The sequence below is a fragment of the Pelophylax lessonae genome (genome assembly GCF_965119305.1).
Source record: "Pelophylax lessonae genome assembly, chromosome: 2".
Lineage (NCBI taxonomy): Eukaryota > Metazoa > Chordata > Amphibia > Anura > Ranidae > Pelophylax > Pelophylax lessonae.
The window spans coordinates 198,580,302-198,605,885 of record NC_138769.1 but is presented as its reverse complement, the minus strand read 5'-3'; the positions used below and the strand labels follow the sequence as shown (position 1 = coordinate 198,605,885).

The window sequence follows — 25,584 nt, the reverse complement described above, 5'->3', positions numbered from 1 at the left end:
ATTTGTATTGTATATTTGGATGACACCTGTACTGATTAAACTAAAATTGTACGATCTGGTATTGTTAGTACTTGTACTAATGATCAGATTATTTTACAATCACTTCAAAAGCAATATTTTTTGTACGATTTTCTGATCATGTGTAAAGGCCTTAAGGCCCCTATCTTACATGAATACAAGCACCCACAGACATAATAGGGCCAATTTAGACAGGTTTCAGTTAGCTTACCAGAATGTCTTTGGGTGTGGGAGGAAACAGGAGTACCTATAGGGACCACACACATGATTGCAGGGAAAACGTGCTAACTCTATGCAAATAGTGTCCTAATTCAAACCAAGGATACCAGTGTTTTAGGACAGAAGTGCATTAAAGTGGCTATAAACCGGATTCATGAAATTTGACCAAGGCACATATATCTGCAGTGTATCTCTCTCCAAGGCCCTAAGTCCTGTAGCTTTCTGTTATCAGCATGATAACTTCTGACAAGTTCTCCATCAACTGAGATAAATTAGCAGAGAGCTGGTCTATTCACAGCACATTCCTTCCTTCCTCTGCCAATGTGGAGTAGGTGTGTGTGCTTTTCCTCCAATCAGCTGTCACACAGTGTGCACCAACACAACACTTTCTAAAGAATATATAAAGTGGAAGACAGCAGATATGCATGTAAAACTTATGTAGGGAAACTTGTTTCATCTCTATGTGTCTATGTGTGTATTTTTTAACACTATTGCACCAAAAGTATTTTTTGCTAAAGTGGCAATAGCATTATTAATGAACTGCAAACACATTTTCTATGGTATTGTGTAACATAGTTTGGTCAACTCCAATAAAGGACCTGTATGTTTGATGCAGTTGTCTCTTAACCTACACAGAATGCTGGCACCATAATTACAAATAGGAACATAACAGCAATATACTCCACATAATATTACAAGTGTGTATTATGTTATGCTTTTGACATCACCATTGTTTAATTAAAGTTTATAGTGTTACTCATGTAATTTTAGCATCTCTTCATTTTTTTTTTTTTGTAAAAGGGTTTAATTTTTTTCCTAACATTGGATATCTAAGACTCTGAATATTGGAGAAGAATTAAAGCTTATCCTCACCAAGCAGAATACTGGTTATTGTTGTTATACAGTAGTTTTGTATTTTCAGTGCTTCTGCAGAGTTATAGTTTGCATCAAATAGCTTTAATAGACAAAATGGTTTGGTCTTCTCTATAAATATTAACACAATCTGCATGTTCTATAAAAGCACATCAGGTGTTCTTCACATGGTCCACTGGCATATGACATTTACATTCAGACCTGCGTCATGTGACACCTACAGTAGCTCTGCTCTATGTATAGCAATATAGTGCTTTATGGAAATGAAAATACACTTCTTTTTTATTTTCTATGGTCCCATTTGTCAGGTTTGATATTGTTCTTGAACATCCAGAATAAAACATTTCTAACAGAATGTCAGATTTAATAAACTGTGAACTCATAAACCAACTTCATGATTATTTGGGTATTAATATTTAGGTTTGGGATTTCACATTCTGGTCCAGTATGTCACTTCTAAGTTACTCGTATAAATCTCCTTCACTACACACTATACACGTGGAAGTATTTGCTATCTTCTCAGATAGAAAAAACCCTAAACTAATTTCAGTCTAAGGGCCCTTCACTGATGCACTTTTAATTTTTTCCTATTGACTTACAATATGCCTTTTTGATGTGCTTTTGAAAACTGCACCAAAGATGCAGCATGCAGGACTTTTCATAGTGCAGCGCACCTGCAGCGAGGACATTTACATAGGATTTAATGGGAAATAGTTTTTATGCACTTTTGTTGCCATGGAAAAGCGTGGAAAAAGTGTAAAAGGGGCCTAAATTGCAGACATATACATGCAGCAGCCTCTGCAATCCCCGCTGTCATATCTGAATGAAAGCTCAGACATTTGAAGATATTGGTGGAGTTTGCACTAAGTTCACCATACTATAGATGTCTACTGATCCATGACTATGATAGTCAACCTCATTTGTTAATAGGAATGTGCATATTCTAAATATGCAAGATACATCTTCCAAACATGTATGGATAGCTAATGCCTACCACCCCAGGGTTTCGCTTCAAAATGATAATAATTTTTTTTTCAACTAATGAATTTACATTTTTTTTCTAATCTATATAATTTATTTCTAAGAAAAATGTATATACAGTATATATAAATATATATATTGTAGGTTGGATATCCTGTTCATTGAACGGCTTGATCAACTGAAACTGTGACCTGTCTACCTGCCAGGTCTTTTCTCTATACTGTGTCTCACCAAAGCTGAGAGCATACATAGCATGGGACATTAGATATCCCAGAACAGAACACAAGTTCATAAAGTGCTCTTTCTAAAAATGATACTGTTCCTGGTGCTATTAAGCAAAAATAAGAAACACATATAAACATATTTTAAAAGCTTCATTTTGTGAGCAACCTGACCTTGAAAAAAACACAGCAATGTCTTCCTTGATATGTACGCACATGGAAACAGCTAACGAAAACATGTACAAAGACAGCCAGATAGAGAGAAAATGATAAATAGAGTGATACTGTCAATATATTGATAGATAGTCTGACAGCAAAGTTCCACTAGATTTGTTTTGGCAATCTTGCTTATCACATGACCACATTTTATAGTGGGTGGCAGGGGCTTTTATTCAGCTGGCCCTCGGGCCCAGGCCTTCTGCTCCCTGCTCACCACTATCACTTGTAAACACAGAGGTCTATCAAGTGACAGCTTGTCTCCCAATGGCTCACATAAATCTAATCTCCTGGCTACCACTGAGATGCAGATGCCCGGGCTGCAGTGCAGATGCTGACACCCCCATTAGACAATCTCCCCAAAAGTGAGAGAGGCAGAACCAACTGGGGGGGGGGGTACTAGAACCAACTGGGTGCTTCAGCTTAATACAGCAATAAAAGAAAAAACATGTGGAAGATGGTAAAGCTTTTAAGGAGGTGGGGAGAGGATGGGGGCAGTGGAGGGGGGGTTGCATGCAGAGGTCAGAGCTGAAGAGGGGTGAAGGTGAGATGTGAGTGAGGGATGCAGAGGTAAGCAGCTGTGGAAGAAGGCTGAATTTTGCACACTGTGTGTAGCGCACACCTGAACTCTGCACTATGTATGTAGCGCACCCCTGAACTCTGCACTCCTGGTTTTCAATGCCCCTTTAAGACCCTCCAACTGTTAATGAAATTTGAAAACACCCACTATTTAATGCGGTTTGGAGAGTGTGTGTATGGGGGGAGGGGGGTTTTGGGGGGTTGTGGTTGAGTTCCTGTACCGATGGGCTTTGGAAAAAAACAAGAAGACATCTATCTGAAATTTTTACTGCACTTTTTTCTAGTACCACCTTTTTTCTAGTATGTACATTCAAAATTAGGTGGTCAGTGTAGTTAGATCTTAAAGAGGATCGTCACTCTGTACGAAAGAATTTAAAGTCTGCAGCTACAAATACTGTACCTGCTGACTTTTATTAAAGGGACACTTACCTGTCCAAGGATTCCTTACCCGGGCTGGATCTTCACCAGCCTTCAGGTCCCTGGTGCTGGCAGGCTGTGACTCCTTGTGGCTTCACAGCCAGCTCCCCACTACCCATGTGCGAGCTGTGCTGTGCTCTGTTAATGGTCGCAGAGACCTCTGGGACCTCAAGGGTCCAGGCGAAATGTCAAAACCAGGTACTGGCTCCATAAAAATAAAAAAAGTATCCAAAAATAACAGAGGAGGAGAGGAAGAGGTAGAAAAGTAGAACCTCCTCTTTTAGGTGAAGTTCTGCTTTAACTTTCAAACAATTACCAAGTACAGGCAATGCATTGGAAGTTGTTCCCTGTGCATTTCTAGCCTGGAATTTTATACTGCTAGCTCTCCACTAAAAGTAAACGTTGTAAGTGGTGGCAGCAGAGTAGGATCAAGCCTCATGGAACAAGGACCTAGTCGTGGCTATGGCTGCCTTGACCCCAGTTCCAATGCCATTGCTCAGCTTGCATTAAATATTTACTAATTTGTGCATTTCATCTACTTCAACCTCATCCATGAGTGCAGATCAAAGTTTTCAATTTCCCCTGTCTTCAGTAGCAGAGTAAAACAGATGGCAAAAGCTCATTTTAAATAGATACAAATTTCAAATTAATGTAAGCTTTCCAGTGATATCGTGAATATATGCATTGTTTGATTGTTGTCAAGTCCACCTGTTTTCTTTTCACATTCTGTGCAGCCGTTACACATAACCGGAGACGGAGACTAGATTCAGATGAGTTTATAATATATCACATTTCCAGCCAAAGATAAAATCTCTGTTGATATCTTTGTCAGCAGAACTGTAAGGAAATAGGGTTGGGTTTTGTGGCTCCTGACCTAGCTTGTAATAGCAGAAATGATTAAGATAAAAAGGCAGATGTACAGGAGCACAATTTAATAAAAGGATAAGTATCTTTAATTCATCTTGGTGCAAAATGGGATAGGTTTATACCAGCCATTTATAAATTAGAAATTCTTTAAAAAGTTGTTAACATACAGTATATTGCAAAGTGTGTTAGTACAGGAAACCTGAGTGGATGACAAAGTGACAAACATTTATGCTGGTTTACTAAAAGAAAAAAAAGCCACAAACACCACAACAAAACTCACACTGACCTAAAGATTGGATGGGCTTATGATAAGTTAGAAACCACACAAAGCCATTTTGAGACATAACCACACGTGTAAAATACATGCCTATCTTGAAGTTATGGTCTTCTGCATAAAAACAGTTCTATTTAAACCCTAATATGGTTAGGAGTATAAAGTATCCATTCAAAACATGTCTTTTCCCATTCTATAACGGATCACATTTTCAAAAGAGCAAGGTTTCATATTTAGATGTCACCTAAAATGCAATCTCTTCTAAAGGAAAACTGGCACCAGATATATTTTTCATTTTAAATGCATGCATGCTAGGTAACGTTTATATATAGCACTCACACTTAAAGAGGAACTCCATTTTTTTTTTTTTTTTGTTTTTTTACAAATACTGTAGCTGCTGACTTTTAAAAGACAGGCACTTACCAGTGTCTGGAGTCTAGCGCTATATTACCACAGCTGGTTCTTCTTACCCATCTGGGTCCCTGGCCATGTCTTCTTGGATATGGGAGCTGGCTGTGACTCACCAAGGATTAACAGCTGGCTTCCCACTGAGCATACGCAAGCTTGCACAGCACACTGTGAATGGTCCTCCAGTATCCCGGGATATGTGACATGTCCCAAGATGTTGCAGGTGGGGAAGAGCAGGGCAAGGGTCGTTACTCGTGCCTAGATGAGGATTGTGGAAGTGGGAGAGGGTAACATTAAAAATGGTATCCCCTAAAAAAAAAAAAAAAACCCGTGTGGGGAATGGGGGGGGAGTTGAAGCTAATGAGCAGCACTTCACTTTTTGAGTGAAGTTCCACTTTAATTACCTCTCACAGGGATCAAAATACTCACCCATCTGCTAACCCACTATACTTTCATCTGCATTTCTCATGGGTAGGAATAATTCACCTTTGTTAGGGCATTATCGATATATCGACCTTCTGGAGTTAACTTCTAACTCAGAGACGATACAGTCTTTTTAAAGGAGTTGTAAAGGCAAAAGGTTTTTTATATTAATGCTTTCTATGCATTAAGATAAAAAGCCTTCTGTGTGCAGCAGCCCCCTTAATGCTTACCTGAGGTCCCTCTCTGTCCAACGATGTCCACAAGCATCTCAACCATCTGTGATTCTCCTGCCTGATTGGCTGAGACACAGCAGCGGCCCCATTGGTGGCTGCTGCTGTCAATCAAAGACAGTTAGCCAATCAGGGAAGGGAGAGGATGGGCTGAAGCTCTTTCTCTAATGTAAGGTGACTGCTCTTGTATTCACCCCATCCTTTAGTTTTCTGCAGTCATCCTGAAGGGGATGGGCCTGCTGGGTCTCTGCTCTCTTCTTGGCTATTGATGAATATTGTGACAAGTTGGGGGTTGTGTAGCTCAATGTTAGTGCAAAACAGTGAGTTCACTCCCTGCCAGAAGTACGTTTTAGGGCTTTTTCTACCCACTTTTATTTGAAAGAAAACAAAAAATTCAAAATGAAAATCTTCCCATGCAGGTTCTTACCATCAATATGACAAACAAATTAAATTCAGCCTTGTGGCTCTCTTTAAAGCTACACTGCTCACGCCTCATCCCTAGGTCCTCCAGACCATCTAACATTCATTTTTAGTGTGTGCACAAAACGTTGTACCTTTGTTAGCTTGACTTCTTGTCCTGCAGTTTCCAGCTGCTACATCCTCACAGGCTTGGGCCTTTGTCTGTCCTGACCTGTACTGTACACCATGATGTACACCTCTCACAGCTCCCTTCACACACTGACCTCCTCAAGATGTTGGGGAGCTGACCTCGAACTTGGTCTCTAACATGAAGCCAGCACACACCCGTGCCAACAGTGTGCTTGTTTTCTGAAAAAGCTGGCCCAGACCTCAATATTAAATAGTAGCACAGCCTTGTCCTGCCACAATATGTTTGAATGATATTCTCTGCCTGCCGTTAAGATTCAGTGATATAACAAGCAGCTTGTTTTGAAAAATGATATTATTGCTGTGTATTATGGTATATCAAAAGTGTATTCATGCAAACTTGTAAAGTTTCTGACAGGTGCACTTTAACCAGCCTGTAACTAATATTTCCAAATTATAAATAGTTAACATTTATAACTATCAGAATAAAATCTAGAAACGCCATAACTCTGCTTTAACTTAGCACATAGGCAATGTTCTAATTCTTAGTATTTTCTTTGAACTTCCAAAATCAAATGGGAGTTAGGGAGATGTAAAAATGAGTAGACCCTATTACTTTATTATCACCATTAACAGTATCCAAGACCAATGAGCCTGTTTAGTACTCTGTTCCAAAGTTGTGTTCTTTATTATATTTAGTAGGAATGTTTTAAATTATTTTAGAATATCCTAACCTGAAATGTTTATACTCAGCAATGCTAATGATATTTCTCCTTAGTATTTACGTAATACTTTTTATACAATGTAAGATTGTTTTCCACTACTGAGTATTTTGAGTTTCTTGACTTCATAATATAGAGTAAAATATTAAAAGAACAGTAGGTTAGATAAGAAAATTATTACATATAAATAGAATATAAAAGCATAACTAAAATTCTTTGGGTAATACTTGATTTGCCTCTTGCCTTTCTAAAGAACACACATAATCCAGTTTATATTCTAATAGAGTAAAAACATCCATTCCAATTATCTACTTCCAATTGCACAATGCTTTGCCAAAAAGGCCCACTCATTTTTCCAGATGTTAACACACAGGTTGTGATTTTCGGGGCCAGATCCACAAACCAAGATGCCAAGGTTAAAAAAACAAAACAAAAAAAAAACCAAGAAAACTACTTTGGAAAATATTTTTAAATATGAAAATGCATTTCCAGCATTACGGAACTTATTACTATGGAAATAAAAAATATTTTTGTTATGTGCCAAAAGCAGATGCCATTTCTGCTATACTACCCAAGACAATAGTAGTACAGTGACTATAAGTAGACAAATTCAAATAAGTTATCTGTGTCATGCACAGCATTTCACTTACAGTGGGGTGAATCTAGCCAATCCACGTTGTTCTGTTTTATTCCTTAGAACAGCCAGCTTCCAAAGATCAGACACCTGCAAGCAAAGAGGAAAATTAAAGTTCAAGGCAGCTAAGATTTTGATTTAAAGCATGTTTATTCAAACTGAAGAATAAAAAGGGAAACAAAGATGTGAGCTTTTGAATTTATGACTTTAAGAACCTTATATTTTATGACACACTACAAACAGCTGGAAGCTGTCTGTGTCCACTCTCTTGCATAACTTGAATAATACACCATTGGCAAACCTCTAAAATTTTAAACTAAAATAATTTTATGCTGAAAAGAGATTTTGTGTTTCAAAAACTACATCAAAATTTTTTTTTATAGTTGATTAACAATAGTGGCTGCATCCGCTCAACAATGTGAACTTGTTTTATATGCAAAACTAAATAAACATATTTAAACAAAAAAAAAAAAAAATTATAGTTAAAACTATAAAAAAACATACTGTTCACATACAGGTGGCTTTAAATGGTGTGTGTCCAGGTACTGTAAATGAAGCTGCGATCTGAGATATAACTTGGTAGGGGTCTTATTCAGAACACTATGTTGTACAGTATATCTTGTTTAACTTCCTCAACCTTTAATCTTTGGATTTTAAAAACACACCCTTGGAGTCGGTTAGGAGACAGACAAGTATTGAAGAAAATAACTTTTCATTACTAGGGATGGGTAAACCGGGCAAAGTTTAGCTCGCAAGAGGTTCAGGGAATTAAGCAAAAAAATGTTAAACCCAAATATATTTTCAAACACCACTCCAAGTCTTTCGTTGCCAAATCTGGGACATGTGTCATGGCAATTTTGTTTAATACCACTCAGTAGAAGAGGGTCTTTTAATGCAACTTGAAGGGCAAGATTAAAAATACACAGATGTCCTAAATTACATGCTTTGGGGATTCCGAAGACATGCATGTGAATCTGCAGAACAGTGGGATGTACTCCTTAAAAAGTTTTTCTTTTTTTTTTACATTCTGGCTGGCTTATTTTTAAACCAACAGGCTGGGGATCCTTTGGGAAACTTTATGACAATATTAGGTCAACTACAGTCTTGCCACTGTGTTTACATTTCAGCAGAACTTGGAAGTTGTCATTTTTACGGGAGTAGTGGTAGGGAATCATCATTATAGTGAGGAGTAAACATCGTCAGCTGATGATCATCCTGAAGGACGTTGATCTATATTGCTGAACAATGTGATTGATGTTGGATTTAAATCAAGAGACAATAAACAAAATCTAACAAAGGTGTTTTTTAATGGTGTGGATGTTTTTAATTACTGCTTACCTTTTTTGTTTGTAAATGAGTAACAAGGGGTACTATGTAGCCCATTTATTCATTTGGTAGGTGGATACCTGGGGCCTCCTTATTCTCAAGGGGATTTCAGATTCATACTAGTCCCCCACAGACTCCTCCATTCCTTTTAGGGGAGCAGGATCTGGGGATGAAGCCCATTTTACCATTAACATGAGGACAAGTTGATTTACAAGGGGGAATACTTGGCTGCCCCCCCCTGCAAGGTACAGTCTCATTGTCAAGAGCATGTGTCCTAGAATGGTTCAGGGGGAAGATGCATGCTTGCTTCAAGAGAAAAAAAATGGAGTGGGGTCCAAAATTTAAAAAGACCCTTATCCAGACATACAGTCTGGTAGGTCAAAATAGGGGGAGACAGATTCATACTCACACCTTGTCTACCAAAAGGAATGTTGGTGTTGGGGTCTACGGTGGGAACTTATCAGAATCTGGAAGATCCCACCAGAATAAGAGGGCCCCCAGATATCCCCCCCCCCGTCATGTGAATGAGCATGGGTCAGATAGTACCTCTTGTTACTCATTCACAAACAAAAAGGTAAATAGTAATGAAAACAGCCACACCACTGTAAACATTTTATTGGAAAAAAATGAACAATGTCTCCTGATGTAAATCCAGTGTCAACCCATGAAGTAGATCCATGTCAATCACAATGAGCGACTCAACAATGTGATTAACATTCTTGATATAGGGATCCTCAAGTATGGCTACTGACATCACCAATGAGTTGGACATAACATTTAGTGAATATAATACTACGGAAAGTAGTATTTGAGAGCCTGCAGATATGCAACAACAGATGGTCAAAGACTACAGGCATGCTACAAGTAATGGTCAGAGACTTCAGAACTTCAGATATGATGAAAGTCCAAGAGAATGTCAGAGATTGTATAGGAGTTATTCAGAGTCTGGGGGAATTCTTCAGGAGACATTCACAGACTAAAGACACATGACATGAGAGTACTACCACAATGCTTCATCATTTGTGCTCCCTATAGCACACCCTTCAAATGGCTTTACAATCATTCTCTTTAGCATTGTCTGTGATAGGAAGTCTAAAGTCAACATATTCTGAGACAGTGGCTTATTGAAAATTTCTTCCAGGCCAGTGGCATAACGAACCATGAATCACTAATAAAGGGTAGTTCAAACCCAGACAGGGCTGCCAGGAAACTCTAAAATACTAAACTACAGCCCACAACAATGGTCAGATTTCTAACCTTTTTTTAAATTTACACCAGAAAAGTCAGTGTTATACTGAAGCCCATAAAGTGCATACAAAAAACTCCATAACATTCTTAGTATCTCATAACATAATGTATATTTCATCAATAAAGCTCCATGAAAAGTGGGGCCAGAATAGGAAAGGATGAACGCTAAGCAAAGTTGAAAAGTGAAGGACATTGTTATTAAATTGAAAAGCATAGGTGAAGTGATACACTGCAGGTTTGAACAGATGGTAAATAAAAGGTTGATTCCAATTATGGCTTAGGTTTTCTCCTGCTGCCCAAATAATATTCCTTATGTCAGTATCGGCTCGCTCAACAATATATGAATAGGTCAAACCTTATATACACCTGAAAACCATACATGATTACCTAAAACAACATATACATTACATAACAATACATGATATAATATTGTATATATACTGTATAGTATATACAGTATATATACAATATTTATTTTTGGTCTGCTTTATACAGTTACATATTAATACAGATCCTGAGGTATACAGTTGCCTCCGTGTCTCTGTGATTTCTACTGAAATATTGTTAAAAGTAGTTGGCTTTAATTTTTTCATCTTCTGCCCTTTACTTGCCTCAGATAACAGTAATTTTTTAAAACTCACAATTTACATGTACTATTAAAAATAAGCAGTATGGCTTGTAAGATAACAATTGTCATAATTTAGTAATCACATAACAAATGATGACAAGGCCTTTATTTTAGAGAGGTAGTAGATAATTGCTGCATGGCTGATTGGAAAGGTGTATATCTTCTGCAGTATGGAAATGCTGCAAATTTATTTCTGTATTAATCACTTTTTGCAATCAAAGACTTTTAGCCCTATGTACAGTAATACCTAGCAGAAAATACAGTGGCTAAGTGTCAAGGACTGTAACCCACAGTAATTCATCAGACCTCATTTTTAACTAATCTTTTACTAGTTTAAATACAGGGCTGCAGGATACATACAATCATTACACTTTGAGCTACCTCATGAAAGTATTTTTTAGTCAAATTAAGGGTTTCTGCAGATCTATGCATTGCAGTATTGTATGACAAATAGATCAGTTTGAGCAGAGTTTGGCAAATAGAGTGTAAGGTTTGCAAACCCAAAAACCCATTAAAGCAATGGTTCTTAACCTGGGTTCGATCGAACCCCAGGGGTTCGGTGAGTCAGTCTCGCGGGTTCGGCGAAGGTCAAGACACACACCCGACTCATATGATTCATGATGACACACCCCGCTCATTGGCTGCAGGTGATCACGCAACATCTCTTGGCCAATCTGTGCTGCAGGGAATTTGGCGCGCCCAGTAGTCGAATTTTAACTGTCGTGATGGTACGTCGTGTGATTTCTTTCTTCATATTAATCCATTCATACTAACTACAGTATGTCGAGCAAAAAAAGAAAGTGGTCGGACGAATATGTACAATATGGATTCACATGTATAACGGAACGTGATGGGAGTCAGCGTCTTAACTGCATGATTTGCAATGCCAAGTTGAGCAATTCTAGTCTAGCACCGGCAAAACTAAGAGAACACTTCCTTAAGCTGCATGGAGATGGAAAATACAAGAACACAACGCTCGCTGAATTCAAGGTGAGGAGAGCCAGATTCGATGAAAAGGCTAGTCTGCCTGTTCTCGGCTTTGTACCCATCAACAAACCGATCCTCATAGCATCGTACGAAGCAACAGCAGAAGTCACACTGATTTGCAGTAAATATTCATTATTATGTTTTTGTTTTTGTGTGAAAATCATGTTTTAATGGTTTTGTTCTTTGTTCTTAATGGTTTTGTTCTTTAAAGGTTTTGTTCATTTTGTGCACCTACAGTGCCTTGCAAAAGTATTCGGCCCCCTTGAACTTTGCGACCTTTTGCCAAATTTCAGGCTTCAAACATAAAGATATAAAACTGTAATTTTTTGTGAAGAATCAACAACAAGTGGGACACAATCATGAAGTAGAGTGAAATTTATTGGATATTTTAAACTTTGTTAACAAATAAAAAACTGAAAAATTGGTCGTGCAAAATTATTCAGCCCCTTTACTTTCAGGGCAGCAAACTCTCTCCAGAAGTTCAGTGAGGATCTCTGAATGATCCAATGTTGACCCAAATGACTAATGATGATAAATAGAATCCACCTGTGTGTAATCAATTCTCCGTATAAATGCACCTGCACTGTGATAGTCTCAGGTCTGTTTAAAGCACAGAGAGCATCATGAAGAACAAGGAACACACCAGGCAGGGCCGAGATACTGTTGTGGAGAAGTTTAAAGCCGGATTTGGATACAAAAAGATTTCCCAAGCTTTAAACATTCCAAGGAGCACTGTGCAAGCGATAATATTGAAATGGAAGGAGTATCAGACCACTGCAAATCTACGAAGACCTGGCTTAGCAAATTAGCTATTAAATAAGGGTATGAGTAGCTGGATACTGCAAAGGGGGGCATAAACCAATGCAAATTTTTTTTAATACAGTTTAGTGGGGAGAAGGGCTTTTCATGCTGCTTAAAGGGCAACATTGAAAACACACACAGCCTTTAAATACCAGGTTTGGGAGATGCCACAAAAATGCATGTGGAGGCTACAGAACAGTAAGACGTTGTTCATCTTTAAAAGTGACAGTGCAAAAAAAAAAAAAATGGGAAAAAAAAAACAGTATGTGGTTCTCCCTAATATTCAACCTGGGCCCTTACTCAGGCATGCAGCCTGGGTGGCCAGGTGGAGTTCAGGAGGGAATGGGATGGGGGGGCGCAGGCCCAATTTCCTGCTGCATACCTGGGTAAGGGTCTAATTGAAATATTATGGAGGTCCCTTAAGAAATACATACCATCCATTTAAATAGAAAAAGGGCATGGGGTTTCAGACCTTATCTAGACATGCAGCCTGAGTAAGCAGACTCAATTTCCTGGTCACCCAGGCTGCATAATTGGGTAACGGTCTAAGTGGAATTTTAAGGGAAAGCCCCTTAAAAAATACATACCATCCTGTTAAATAGAAAACAGAAAAAAAAGGCATGGGGCTTCGGACCTTATCCAGACATGTAGCCTGAGTAAGCAGGAAAGGGAGAGCAGTAAGCATGAGGCTATTGAACCAGACAAGGTCACAAGGCTTTCAACATGGGGGGTACTTTGGAAGGAGAGGTGGAAATGCATCCCCCTCCTGGCAAGGCTCCTTGTCTCAATGTTAGGGGAAACGACGCTTCTATCCCACCTTTATTCCCTCCCCAAAAAAATGGGAGTTTGTTAGGGGGACTTATAAAAGAATCTGGAAGCCCCTTTAGAATACAGGGGACTCCAGATATCTACTTCCTCCCAGGGGAAAGAATACAGACGAACATTAGCACCACTTACTCATTCCCACAAATATTTCCTTGTTCAAGTATTTTATTGGTTGGGAAAAAGAATAGTGATACAACCAAACATCGGTCCGTACATGGACTAAAAAAAGGTAAGTAAGTAGCACAACATTAGTCAAGATATTGAACACACAAGGGGTTATATATATGTATAGGCATAAGATGCATAACAAGTCTTGGATGGTACATTCTAAAGTCTAGCAATCTGGAACATGTGAAGAGTGCCTGTTGCTTTAAAACTCTCTAACTAACAAGGTGCATGAAACTTGGTATCAGAAGAGCATTTGCATGAGAGCTCACTGTAGTGTAATTGTGAATTTCGGAGTGTTGGCTACCTATAAAGGGAAACCATAACAAGAGAAAGGTAACAGGGAAAAGGCCAAGATAGTGGCAAGAAGGAGGGCAGAGAAAAGGGCAGAGGGCAGAGAAAAGGGAGGAGGGGGTTCCAGGTACCTCTAGGTCGAACCTAGTGAGGGAATACCTGTAAGCTATAATATACCTTCCAAAAGTCATTTTATAGCAGTGCAATTGAATATAAAATAAAAAATGTCACTAATATGCTTAAATGTAAATCTACATTAATCACAATGTCCAGCAATGTAAATCCATCGTCAATCATCAACTGAACTGGGCAATTTGGGACAACATTTTTGCCAAGTGCCAAAATGTTGAAGGAACTGGATTCAACTTAAACCCAGATCAGAACTGAACCCAAATCTCATCATATATATCTATTAGTCCAGTAAAGTTCTCTTTGCTCTCTTACTCTGGCGGTAGCCAAATTCTTAATGATGCAGAGGACATCAACATATTCTCCAGTAAAATCATCTAGCCATTAAAACCTTGGGCTCACAGAAAAAATGGCTGAATAATGCTGGACATCATTTAACCTGGAAGAGGGGTACAGCGCGGGAGTTAGGATGAGTATTGCAGGGGAACTGCTTTTTTAATTTTTACAATAGTCCAGGCAATGCTTAATTTATTTATTTAGGCTTGTCTAAGGTGGACTTTGACGTTATTTTTTTTTATGAGTTATGGCTGTAATTTAATACTATTGATCAGTCATCAAAGTTATTTTGCGATCAAAACAGAGCAATGAACAGCAGTCTTGGCTTTGTGTCTTAAATTATTTATTGTTATCACTGAAGTTAATGTTATTTTTTACTTGAAAAGTAAAATTAACATCATATTGAGCTCTGTGTAATAGGTACCGTGAAGTGTTATTTTGATTATGTTATATTTTGTAAAGGTAAAAAAATGTTATAAAGTATTTGTTCAGGCAAGAATGTTTTACAAAGATTTAGAACTGGTTCACACCTCAATGTGCAAGTCAATGCTGTGCGATTTTCAGCCCATTAATTTGAATGTAGTGAAATCACACTGGATCGCACCAAAAGTAGTGCATACACTACTCATAAAAACACACTGCAACCAGATGTATGGTACTGTGGTACCATGAAATCTGATGCAGGCTAATGCACTATGTTTGCGATGTCATTAGGATTACATTGACACCCACAACAGATCGCACACCCAGTGCATTTGAATGCGATGCTGGAAATTGAGTATGGAATGCAGGTTTCCTGCACCACAATCTGCTGTGAATGGGCCCTTAAGAATATTATAATTTTTATGCTTTATTTATACAGTGTTAATATATTATGCAATGCTGCATATTTCCCAATAAAGGTGTGCAAATGACATACGCCAGCCAAGCTCATAAAAAAGATGCAGGAGTTAAAGAAGATCTTGATTCTCAAGCCTAAAATTTAAACTGGTATTGAAAACACTTGGTAAGACCTAAAATAAAAGTAGAGTTGTATCCGCTCTAATTATGAAGAATCATGGGACATTTCTGCATGCTTGAAACAAAGAATCTATTCTGTTATATAAAGAAACAAATACTCTGTATTTAGCTTAACCCCTTTACTCGCTTCCATCCATTAAAATGTTTCTGAAAGCAAGGGCTGTCACAGCGGTCCCTGATCATTAACAGGAATCAAGATCTGTCTTTAACCACTTCAGCCCCGCCCACCGCAGTTTTACTGCGGCAGGCAGGCGCTTCTGGGCAAAGTACTACGTCGCTCGCTCAGGAGACTCTAGGGGGCGAGCGTACGCCGCCGGCGGCACGCTCCTGCCCCCACTCGTTAGCTGGGGTGCCAGTGAGTGTGACCGGCAGCTCTGATGACCGCCGGCGATCTCCCGCAGCAGAGAGAGAAGGACTGATGTAAACACAGTCGTCTGTCATTCTCCCTGAAGTGATCACAGGGGCTATGTGATCCTGCTATATAGGATCGCATGTCTCTGTTATTACTTCACAAGCCACGCCCCCTGACAGTTAGAATCATGCCCCTAGGGACACATTTAACCCCTTGATCACCAGTACAGTTAACCCCTTCCCTGCCAGTGTAATTTTTACAGTAACAGTGCATATTTTTAGCACTAATTACTGTAGTAATGTCACTGGTACCCCCAAAAGTTTAAAAAATGTCAGTTAGGGGTCCGATCTGTCCGCCGCAATGTCGCAGTCCCGCAAAAGAAATTGCAGATCACCGCCATTGCAATAAAAATGACATAAATATTTCCTGTAGTTAGTAAACGCAATAACTTTTGCGCAAACCAATCAAAATACGCTTATTGCAATTTTTTTTACCAAAAATATGTAGCAGAAAACAAATTCGCCTGAAATGTTAAAAAATTTTGATTTTTATATATTTTTTGAGAATTTCATATAAAAAAATTTGAAAAATATTGTTATTTTTTCAAAATTGTCACTCTTTTTCTGTTTATAGCGCAAAAAAAATCACACAGGTGATAAAATACCACCAAAAGAAAGCTATGTTCGGGGAAAAAAAGGATATCAATTTTATTTGGGTACAGTGTCGCACGACCACGCAATTGTCTGTTAACCACTTAAGCCCCGGAAGATTTTACCCCCTTCCTAACCAGGGGGTATTTTGCGATTCGGCACTGCGTGACTTTAACTGACAATTGCGCGGTCGTGCGACGCTATATCTAAACAAATTTTGCGTCCTTTTTTCCCCACAAACAGAGCTTTCTTTTGGTGGTATTTGATCACCTGTGCGATTTTTTGATCACGCGCTATAAACAAAAAAAGAGCGTAAATTTTGCAAAAATAGCAATATTTTTCACATTTTTTTATATGAAATTCCCCCCCAAAAAAATGTAAAAATCTAAATTTTTTAACGTTTTCGACCAATTTGTTTTATGCTACCTATGTTTGGTAGAAAAAATCGCAAAAAGCGTATTTTGATTGGTTTGCGCAAAAGTTATCGCGTTTACTAACAAAGGGAAAGATTTTTGTCATTTTTGTTGTTTTTTTTTTAAACGCGTAATGGCGGCGATCTGCGATTTTTTTTGCGGTACTGCGACATTGCGGTGGACAGATCGGACCCTTGACTGACATTTTTGACACTTTTGGGGTTACCAGTGACATTTCTACAGTAATCAGTGCTATACATATGCACTGTTACTGTAAAAATACACTGGCAGTGAAGGGGTTAACTTTTTTTTGAAAGGGGGGGCTATGTGTGTCCCTAGGGGCGTGCTTTCTACTGTGATTGGCTGTGGCTTCAGATGTATGAAGAGTGATCAACGGTTCTACATAGTAGAACCGTATGAACATCCTTCATACACAGGGGAGAATGACAGGCAGCTTGTTTACACAAGCCGCCTGACTTTCTCCCTCTCCCCCGCCGATCGCAGAGTGACCGGCGGACAACGCCATTTTTTTTGGAAAAATTACGAAAAATCACATTTCAATGCATTTAAAATATACTAAACAGTAAAGTTAGCCCATTTTTTTTGTATATTGTGAAAGATGATGTCACGCCGAGTAAATAAATACCCAACATGTTACGGTTTAAAATGGCGCACACCCGTGGAATGGCGACAAACTATGGTCAATAGAAATCTCAATAGGCGATGTTTTAAAATGTTTTAACGGGTACCAGTTTAGAGTTATAGTGTAGCCCTTTTTTTTTTAATTATTGCTCACGCTCTGGCAATCACGGTGATACCTCCCATGTGTGTTTTGAACAGCGATTTCATTTGCGGCTCGAATTCCGTAAAAGTTTTCTTTCGCGCGCGAGCTAACGGTGACGGGGGCAGCTAAAATTTTTTTTTAAACTTTATTACAGGTTTTTAAAAAAAAATCTGATCACTTTTATTGCTGTCACAAGCAGTATAAACATCCCTTGTGACACCAATATGCAGTGACAGGTACTCTTAATGGAGGGATTGAGGGTATAAAAGACCCTAGACCCCCTCCACTACACTTCCATGTATTCAAAATGCCGCAAACGGCATTTTTGAATACAGTCGTTTTTTAAATCTGCCGCCTTTTTGCAGCAGAGTAACCCGGAAGTGACGTCATGGACGCCACCTCCGGGTTACGTCATCGGAGACCCGATCTAAGCCACTTATGGCTTAGATCGGGACTCCATCCAGCTGGCGGACGCGCCGGCTGGGTGCTTGGGTCTCCCGATAGGACGGGAGGCCCGGGCAAAGTCACAGAAGGTGGCGGGAGGGGGGGGGCGTCCCCTCCCACTCACCTGGGTAACGATCGAGCGGCTCCCGAGCCGCATCGGTCGTTACCGACGGAAAGTCGACCGTCGGCTCTAAACCACAGTACCGGAATGGTATCATCCCGGTATAACCGCGCAAAGTTAGCCGACGTACCTCTACGTCACTTTGCGGTAAGTGGTTAAGGAATGTAAAAATATAATAGCCAATTTGGAGCAGTCTCTACCTTTTTGTATCAGTGACAGTCTCTCAACAGTAATGCAAATAAACCTAAATATGGAAAAACACAGAATAGAATCTTGGGGTTGATTTACTTATAGTATGACTAAAGGCAAAACAAAATTTTTTTTTATTAGTTTTGGACAGAGTGGAGAAGGATTAGAGTTTGTGTCGGGTTGCATTGCTGTCTGTGTCCCCATTAGGAAGATTAACCCTCTCTATTTATCCTGTTTACGATTATCAAATGAAAGTAAAAAGTAAAAGAAAATCCCAAATTTTGCGATGTCCCCAGAAATGTAATAGAGGAGAAATCTTCCAAAGAGTACCTTGGGATTTCCTTCCACTTCCTGTTTTGGCTATGGGACAGTAAATGTAAGGAAATCTCCCCAAAGACAAAGCTGTATTTTATTTAGTGGAAGAAGGGTATCTAAATATGTATGTCATTTTTGATACTATTTTCATTTAATATTTGAAATTTATAAAGGTATTTTGCATTTGCTTAATTTAACTTAGTTGTTTTTGATACTCCACGTGTGTCCTGTGAAAGCAGCTCCCCTTTGTAATAATACATATGCTGCAGGGACTGCACTGACTTAGTGAGTTGGCATATTTTTATGGTTTTAAACCATTTTACCTCTTTATTAGCAATAAAAACTGTCAGGGGTTCTAATTCTTCTCCACTGTATTCATTCCACTGAATATCACGTCATGAGAAAAAAATACCAAATGGTTTCATGAATAACCACATTTTGATGAAAAAAACTGCCTTATTTTAGTGGCGTTGTTTGTCAATTGCAAAAAATTTTGGGGAAAAAATGCTAATAGCTGTTTTACCTCAGATTTTAAACTGGAAAATACCTCTTCATGAATTGAGCCTCGAGTTATATATAATCATTCAGTGGTCTAATTTACTAATTTTAGAAATCAGATTGCAGCTAGCCTGGCCTTTGATTACACACGGTATGCCATAGGGCATACAAAACTGATGTTTGGACAAAAATGGTCAGTTAGTGGCCCTGCCTGAACTACAGCATTTTTCCATGTATGCCTTTAAAGAAGATGCATTGACATGATAGAAATGTAATTTTAGTATGGGTGCACTGTAAATTGCTAATATAATTTATCATTTTTTTAAATATCAAAAAACATGGTTTATTTTATAAGAAGCAAGGCTACAGTGTCCCATATGTTATGACTTCAGCATGCATCACTTTTTGTGGTGAACAAGAATATACATGCTATCTGATACATTGTGTAGCTTGAAAAACTTGATATTAAATGTAATATTATATACAGCAGGATTTTAAAAAAAAATGTGAGTTGCAAAAACCAAAAAAAAAAAAAGATGAAGAAGCAGCAGCTTTACCGACTTTTACAGACACTGCTATTAAGGAGTGACTGTTTAATAAGATCTCAAGACATATCACTGACTTTATCTGCCAACACTCAAGATAATTTAATTTTATTTTACCATGATATCAGAGATCTAGAATACATTCCACTGTAATACAAACTACTAACATCATAGATGTTCCTTTTGTGGCTGAAAAAAAATATGTTACTACAAGTAATATTAAGTGCTGAAGTCATAGCGTTACAGAAAATGGTATATTGATAACATCTTGACAAGCATATATAAATTATAAAATTCATGTATTTCCTATTAGCTCTGGGGCATTAACTATGAATGACTTACTGTTCCATAACAAGATTTTTGAAAACCCCTTTGGTCCCAAACTCAGACTTAAAGAGAAAATATACAGTATTATCTGTAAGAATACATTTTGAAAGATTATTGTGTTAAAATAACTTTTTATATATATTTTTTTAAATTGTGATAAAGTAATTATAAAAATGATATTACTATAGAAATAAAAATGTTTAATATTTCATTAAAAAGGATTTTTGTAGGTTAGCCATAAGAGGGGCCCAGTGCAGCTACTCTCTCTCACTCAACAATTCTTAAAAACAAAAAAAATTCAGCCACGTAAGAAGTGTATTGATTTTAGCGAGCCACCTAACTCATAGGTATTGATTTACTTAAAAGAGGCAGAAACTGTTAAGTAGGCTGGCAAGTCCCCCTGCCCTGGGGCTGCCTGAAAGGCAGTGGCATCCATAAAAAAATGACTGCGGCTGGCCCGACATGTCAACTGCACATGCGCCACTGCCACTCGGGAAAGCCATTCTCCGGTGGACGGTGCATGCGCAGTGACGTGATGGTGCCTGGTGGCCATTTTTAAATGTAAGGCACCTCACAGATCGGTAAGTAAGACCCCTCCACAGCCCCTGTTTTTCCTGTACCATGCCCGCAGCCTCTGCATCTCCTGTACCATACCCACAGCCTCTGCATCTCCTGTACCATGCCCACAGCCTCTGCTTCTCCTGTACCATGCCCGCAGCCTCTGCATGTCCTGTACCATGCCCGCAGCCTCTGCATCTCCTGTACCATGCCCGCAGCCCCAACATCTACTGTACCATGTATGCAGCCTCTGCATCTCCTGTATCATGCCCGCAGCCTCTGAATCTCCTGTATCATGCCCGCACAGCCTCTGACATTTCCTGTACCATGCACGCAGCCTCTGCATCTCTTGTAACATAACTGCACAGCCTCTGATATCTCCTGTAACATGCCCGCAGCCCCTGCATCTCCTGTACCATGCTCGCAACCTCTGCATCTCCTGTACCATGTCAACAGCCTCTGACATGTCCTCCTGTTCCATGCCAACAGCCCCTGCATCTCCTGTACCATGTATGCAGCCCCTGCATCTCCTGTACCATGTATGCAGCTCCTGCATCTCCTGTACTATGTCTGCAGCTCCTGCATCTCCTGTACCATGCCCGCAGCCCCTGCATGTCCTGTACCATGTCCGAAGCCTCTGACATGTCCTCCTGTACCATGTCCACACAGCCTATGACCCCCTCCTGTACCATGTCCGCACTTTTAACCGGAATTTGCTCTTATATATATATAAAGCCCTATGTGCTTTCATATCTGTCTTATCTATATATAAAAAACACTCTTCAAATGTGCTTTAAAATGCATGGTGTTCCCTTTTATGAACAAGAAAAAAATTATATCATGCTGTTGGGCTGGTATATTAATGCTATTGGGCTGGTATGAAATTATTTCTAGGGCTGAATTTTATTCCCAGTCTGGTCCTGCCTGCAACCACGGGTTACAGTAAAGAAATTTGGATGCTTCCCCAATCAACACAAACAGTGCTGACAGGGGAATCCCTCCTGCCGTGTAATTGCCTGCAGGAAGGGGAGAAGCCGTCCCAGCCAGGAGAAGACAGTGATTATTGCTAGCGGCTATAGCAGCCACTAGCGATAATCGCAAGTGAATCCGGAAGGCTGGTTGTACCAAAGTTGATCGATTGATTGATCAACTTGGTACATTCAGCCTTCCCACACACGGTATAAATCTCGGCCAGTTCCTGCTGAACTGGACGAGATGCGAACCATCTATGTCTGGCCTTAGTCTGAGTGAATGTTCATTTTGCAAAGTAAATTTTTACTTAGCTTATTGAATAAGGTGAAGATATGCTTACTTTGAGCATCAAATAATGAGTAGGCAAAAATCCCAATTTGTTTTTAAATTGCTCTTACAATTATTGGGTTTGGAGAGAGAACCAACTTTACTTTGTTTAGTCAGCTAAGTAAATGCTCACGTTGCTATGTAAACAGTCTCAACTTCTTTTGTAAGTAGTAATACAGACATTTTGTAGCACTGTAAAGCAAGAAGCTTGAACAAACACCAAATATGTGCCCAGGTTCTACATAGAAACCAGGTTAAACACATACAGAGAAGCATTATTTATATTAAGGTGATCTATTTTACATTTTTATTCAAATAATTAGAACATACAATATATTCCTTTTAAAGGCAATGCTGCCCTAGAAATTAGTGCCATTCTAAACAATGGCTAAACTAAAACAACTGCTCAGAGAACAGTTGGTTACAGGTGACTAAACAAATCGGAACAGATGAAAAGCTTCTTCATAAAGCATGATGACACCTTTATTCAGCTTTTGGCATCATAATAAAACATTGAACACTAATCATAAAAATGATGAAAACTACAAGCTGCTAAACATTTCATAATCTGAGACATCTATGCATTCAAGTCATTAAAAACATACAGTACTCTATGACCAACTGAGACAGCTCCATACAATAATTTATTTTAGGATCATGTACAAAATTGCAATCATGTCATGCAGAACCCATAAAATATTCAGGTTATGTACAGCATAATAGTGATTTATTGACTGAGCTAAATATGCATTAATTTTTCTATGATTTGCAATTTTTTTTCTCTGGATAAATGACCAGAGAAAATAATAATAAGTAACCAGGGTAACTGTTAAATACCTGGTAGATCTGGGGTGCTCTTAGGTCTTGTCTATATGATTATTATTATTGTTTTTTTTTTTTTTTTACTTTGCTTTAAAAATCAAAAGAGCATTTATGGAGATAGGAGAAAGTAATATTGGCTTTGGTAAACTTTGGTAAGTTTCCACAATAATATGGTTAAAAATGACTTATATGTAGTTTTGTTTCTACACATGTTGGAATGCTCTTCAATGCTTCAAATTTTTTGCATGCAGTGTTAAAAAAAGGGTAAATGTACATTCAGGTGCCTTCATTTCAGAAGCACAATAAATTAGCATCATTCATGGTACCGTTTTGGAATCAACCAGGAGTTGGTACCAATGTATTGACCCAAAGAGTTGCATACTTACCATACAGCAAAAAAAAAATTCAATAAAATAGTTTAGGTGATATTTTTGGAATTATCTATGTTAATGCTAGCTAAGCATTAAAGGACTTTTAGGAATGCAGTCAGGGACTTATGTTGGGGTTATGTTTTAGGTATATAGAAAGGGCTAAAGTTATAAGATAAATAGATTAAAGGGTCAATTTATAAATGTTTTTACACAAGATCCACACAGCTTCCACCAAGGAGTTACAAATTTTTCTAACTTAATCTGATTAGAAAAATGTTTTAAAATTTTTTTGAAAATGTTCAAGTTCATTTGCAAGTTAGGTTAAAGGTTACATTTAACTTAGTTTAACAGGTAAGTTTAACCACTTGCTGACCACCGTACATATAAAAATGTATTTTCAGCAAATGGCTGCAGCTGCAACCATGATGTTGGTGTCAATTTTTACAGCTAGTGATCGGCTATTTAGTAAAAGTAATCTGAGCAGCTCTACAGTTGCACAATCCCTTTTACAGTATTAATGATGGCTGTCCCCCTCCTGCTGTTGCCACCACTGGAAATTGCGGTAAACAGCTGGGATCAGTGAAGATGAGATGGAGAAACATCCATTAAAGCAGGAAGTGACAAGGATTAGGACACTTCCGGCTTGGAAGCTGTCATTCCCTGACTATTATAAAGGAGAACAATCTGCGCTTTGCTAAATATAGATGAATCACCAAGCAGCCAGCATAAATTGTAATAACAATATAGTTAATGTAAGTGCATATGCAGCGCTAACACATATAAATGTGGGTGACTTAGGAGATAAAATTCCTCCACCAACTTCTGTATAAAGTAAAGCACACCACACCACCGTGAAGCACTCCAATCTCCTTACCAGATAAAGTAATAAGATGGGCAGTATACAATATATCTTGCAAATGGACATCAACCAAACATGTAACGATTTCAGAGTGGCAAAGCAAATTCAATGCTCCAGGACTGCAGCATCAAAATACACATGGTACATCGGTAGATATTTGAACGCCATGGCTTTAGTGTGCTTGTGTGTTTGTCACAAGTGCCTGACAAGTTTCAGCCAATAGGCTAACGTCCCAGGCATGACCTAACCACACTAGCACGCCCTTTTGTGGGGAATAGCTGGAAATTACGTCAATGCCGGAACTTACGCCATTCCGACATTGGACATCAAATCCCTGCTACTTCCACGTCATGCGTTCCAGACATCGGAAGTATCTAGCGTTTCTGATCTGAGATAGTCAACTGCAATCATTAATGTCTGCAGTACAGTTTTTTGGAATCTACATTCCTGAAAAAACAGAACATATAAGGAAATCAATATCAATACCAAATGAATGTGATGACATTTCATAAAATACACTCTAAAGGTCTCCATTTATTGGATAAAAAGTAAATGGATTAAAAGAGCATGTCCACTTCTAAATACAACGTCAATAAAAAAAAAATTAACCAATTATTTAAAATTGTACATCATATCTAAAAATAAAAAATCAAATAACGTTGTCAATTCAAAGGATAAGATTCATGATAAAAAAATATATATTTCAACATACTGTTAATATGTGACAAGGAAAAAAACATTTAAATTTTTGGAAGAATGAAACCCTATTGGGAGCATCAAAAATATTAGGAGCAATACCCCGAAAGACCACTTCTGGAGAATCAGGTAGAAAAGAGCCGAACACTCTATCATTTTTTAATATCTTCAGCCATTATCTTTTTGATGTCGAAATGTTGTCTAGAGTAGGTAGTGATGAAGGCAAAATTATTCTCTTTCGTTTAAGTTTTCTGTGAGCCACCTTTTATAACGACAGCTCTATCCTGGCTCTCTATTTCACTAATTGTCTTCATTATATCCCTTGTCTAAAAATCTTCCCTTCAACATCATAGCTTGTCTCAGGTAGTCCTCTATGAGAGTGAAGTTCCATCTAAGAAGAAGGAACTCACTCTTAGGGACCGATTTCAACCAAGAGTGGTGATGGCAGCTACCTTGCCCAATATAGCTGTTTCGATCCGTTGGTTTAATGTAGGTGGAGGTAATTAGCAAAACTTCTTTGATTTTTAGGTTCAAATCCAAAAAATCCCAAAAATGAATTTTGGATGAACTAGCTTAATACTGTAATGAAATATCGCTAGTGTTCTGATTCAGCAATTCCATATAGAACAAGGGAAGGAAGATTGCCACTCCAAATGAGGAGGAGGTCATCAATATACCGCCCCCAGAAAATCTCTTCTGGTCTTCTGTCAGTATAGATGATGTCATCCTTCCATTTGGCTATGAATAAACTGGCCATACTGGGGGAAAATTTAGCCCCCATGGCAACACCCCTATTTTGAAGGTAAAAAGACCCGCCCCAAACAAAAAGTAGTTTTGGAACATAGCAAATTCCAGTAATTTTAATACAAAATCCCTCTGTACCAGAATTAAACCAGCATCTCTATTTAAGAGGGATTCAACTGCCTCATACCCATGATGGTGGAAAATAATAGT

General features: G+C 38.5%; 1 protein-coding gene across 1 annotated transcript in view; it reads right to left on the bottom strand.

The window, feature by feature from the left end:
• TBL1X (transducin beta like 1 X-linked) overlaps nucleotides 1–25,584 on the bottom strand; it is a 398,056-nt gene that overhangs the window by 213,380 nt on the left and 159,092 nt on the right. The window contains exon 3 of the mRNA XM_082245440.1: nucleotides 7,645–7,718. The gene's annotated coding sequence lies outside the window, so the exon portion shown is untranslated. The remainder of the gene's footprint in view (nucleotides 1–7,644; nucleotides 7,719–25,584) is intronic.